The following is a 3,266-nucleotide window of genomic DNA, read 5'->3' on the forward strand; positions in this document are numbered from 1 at the left end:
GTGTTGTCTACGATGCAGCAAGTACTTATGGAAGTTTAGCATTATATAAGGTTAAGTACTTATGAAAGTGTGGCATTATAATGGTAAATAGAAGACTGTCATCTGTGAAGATCAATTACAGCAAATGGAGATAATCAGATAACACTATATTTTTTTGGGGAAAGGAGGCTACATATTGGTTCTAACAATTCAAGTGGCCGACGGTGAACTGAACCTTGACACCAGCCTACCAAGACCCGACCACCTGATTGGAAGGAGCCACACAACCTTTCGTACCTTTCCCCAGACCTGAAACCACCAAAGGTACTTCACATTATTTGAATATAAACACCTAACTTCTGTACACAAATCTCAACAAAATTCAGCAGACCGACCTGTAACATAGCTCTGGATAGATCAAGTTCATTTGAAGATGTTTCAAGGAAACATCACTGGCAGATACTGTTCTCAGTGCTTCCCAGAACCAGGTGCTGAAGTACATTCTATCAGGTGTTATCTTGTGGTGGCAGAACCATTTGTCATTAATCCTTTACCATATTATTGTCAGGTCTAATTTTCCGTAGCTTACAAAGATGGAGTAAAAAATGTTGGTCTATTCATACCTGAATGAGAATAAGGTTAAATACTTATGGAAGTGTAGCATTATAATGATAAAAGGAAGACTGTCATCTGTGAAGTTTAATTACAGCAAATGTAGATAATCAGATAGCAATATATTTGTTGGGGAAAGGAGGCTACATATTGGTTTTAACAATTCAAGTGGTCTATAACCGAGGGCGAGTAAACAAATTGTTAGAATTTTCGAGGGATACCTCACGTCGACAACAACAAAATCCAATTTGTGTAAGTGGTGGTGTGTGCGTCCTTACTTTTCCGATCTGCCTGCAATTATTGGTTTTTAGATCAGGCAGTAATGCAAATAGAGAGTGGCAGTTGCATAATACGGTTAGGAGGTATAAATAAAAATAAAAAATAAAAAAACGATATGGAGGAAGGAAAATAGACACAAATAGAGTGATTAAGAATTCACCTTATCGATCCAGGAATCACTGGAACTACAAAAGTGTGTCTTGCCAGTTGGTTGCCTTGCCAGATCTGTGGTCTCCAAGCTCTGACGTCAAACAAAGCACAAAGCACAAAGAACAACTTGAAAAATAGGCACGAAATTGATCAAAGAAGAGCAAAAATATAGCAAAAATAGCCAACATCCATAAGTGATCGAGCTCGGACCTGATCCAACAGCCACTGCAGCACCTTGTGAAACATGACAGTCATGCCCGGAACGGGAGGAACGGCAACCGGAACGAAGATACGGCCCAGAGGAAGATATGTAGGCACCAGGAAAGGCATGTAGGCCTACCTTGCCTTGAACGCGCGCCCCTGGGCAGGCACGAATGACTACGCGAAGGAGGAGAAGGCGATGCAGAAGGGAGGCGACCTTGCCGTGTGCTGCACAATTGCCGGTTGAGAGACGGAGAGGCGCCAGCGTCGATGGCCACGGAGGGAATTAATGAGTTTAAAACAAAGCAAGAAAATTTGATTTTCCTAGCTATAGTAATGGAGGAATCAGGAAAGGACCTTACTTCGCGTGACCAATCAAGCGAGGCTCCAAGGTACGCCACTGTCTCAAAATTGCATACACCATGATGATCTCTTCAGTTTCTTTTTTTTGCAGGGTTGATCTCTCAAGTTATGAAGCTGCAAAATAATGATTGAAAATGGATTGAGGAAATGTGATCAACCGTCAAACGATGCAATGAACCAAAAATCATCCCAGTTAATTAGCTTAACTGGGAAATTTATTTTATGGCAATAAAAAGGTTTGGACTCCTGATAAATTAGGTTAACAGGCCACAATTCATTTTATGGCAATGAAAAGTTCGGGACTCTTATTGTCATGGGAGGTACATGGGTTCTGTGCAGCCTCGCAATGCAAAATACCAGAAACTGTACGTATACATTCTGAATGGCAAACAGAAAGTGTAGATTGAATAGAAGACGTGATTAATCTGCTATTGTAAATGCCTAAAAGAAGGGTGAAAGGTGCAGAATTTCCTAACGTATGTTTGCAGCCAGACCATGCATCTATAGAACTTCGGAGAACTACAATATGCCATCTAATCAACCAGCCTAAATATGAAAATAAGCTGTCAGTAGACTGTAATTGAAGGAATTGAAGCAAGAGAGAGGAAGCAGATCTCAGGCAATACCTGGCCTGATGCTTTGTCTTACTCCACATCATCTACGGATCTACCTCGTTGTCACACCAGATATGCCCTATTCATAAAACAAAAATCTGTAAAATTCAGAGGAAGAACATGATCAGGAAAAGGGAAACATGCGAAATGAAAAAAGAGAATCTGACAGCAAAGGTCGAGCTCATCTGACGTTGTGGCTGTCTCCATCACCGCCGGCCACCCCGCTGTCGCCGCCATGACCGTGGTCGATGCAGCTGTCTTTGCATCGCTGCGCCCATTGTTGGATGAGAGAGGAGACCAAAGAAAGAAACCGAGGGGAGGAGGGAGCAGTCACGCAAGGCACCTGCTTCTCTACGCGTATCTGGTGTTGCCTGCAAGCCCCCCGTGGGCCGACCCTGCCGGCACGTCGTCTTGTTCCGGTGACCACGCCATCTCTCCAACCGTTCGCAAGCTTTTGTTCTGATGGCCCCGCCGCCGCTCCGACCGTTCCCATGCTCCGGCCTGTGGAAATAGAGAGCATGAGAGAGAAGTGCCAGAGGCCTGGGAGGCAGGTGAGCGAGTAGGGACTACGGGGAAGGGGTGGGGTCTCACGTGTGGTGCCCCTTCTGCCGCCGTAAACCGCGGAGGCGCCGCTGGAACGCCCGCATCCTGCTCAATAAATTCCAATCTGAAGACCTAGCCATGGCTGCGGATGGAGCACTCCCCGGTGAAGATGCGGATGGAAAAATGAATGGAGATGGGGGTAAGCGGTGGAGGTGGAGGTGGGGAAAGGCATGGAAGAGGGCTCCGAGGTCCTCCACCGCGCCGGCCACGCAACGCCACCTGCCGCTGCCCACCTCTCACCCGGCGCCCAACTCCATACATTTCCGGCCGTCTACAGCTCCTCTCCATGAAGGCTAGGACACGGTCTCTCCTGCCTCTGTAGAAACCGGCCGCCGAAGCGGTGTCTCCGAGGAGGAACCTGGGGGTGGGACGGAGGATAAGGTTGACCAGAGGCGGTCGGCGTGGGGGATAGGATGAGAAAAATAAGGAAAGGATATCAAAGAAAACAAGATCGTGGGCTGGTCC

At 46.4% G+C, this 3,266-nt stretch overlaps 1 long non-coding RNA gene across 2 annotated transcripts; it reads right to left on the reverse strand.

Moving 5' to 3' along the window:
- Positions 1 to 101: 101 nt before the first annotated feature.
- Positions 102 to 2,856, reverse strand: LOC124681952. 2 transcript variants are annotated; one of them, XR_006996093.1, is made up of 8 exons: positions 2,542 to 2,856; positions 2,211 to 2,466; positions 1,584 to 1,698; positions 1,231 to 1,449; positions 1,031 to 1,111; positions 813 to 882; positions 375 to 602; positions 102 to 288 (listed from the first exon to the last, which is right to left on the reverse strand). It is a non-coding gene; the product is annotated as an uncharacterized LOC124681952 (long non-coding RNA). The 2 variants fall into 2 exon arrangements; XR_006996092.1 differs by having other exon boundaries at positions 375 to 669; positions 2,542 to 2,854.
- Positions 2,857 to 3,266: the final 410 nt, after the last annotated feature.

The sequence above is a fragment of the Lolium rigidum genome, unplaced genomic scaffold (assembly GCF_022539505.1).
Source record: "Lolium rigidum isolate FL_2022 unplaced genomic scaffold, APGP_CSIRO_Lrig_0.1 contig_62169_1, whole genome shotgun sequence".
Lineage (NCBI taxonomy): Eukaryota > Viridiplantae > Streptophyta > Magnoliopsida > Poales > Poaceae > Lolium > Lolium rigidum.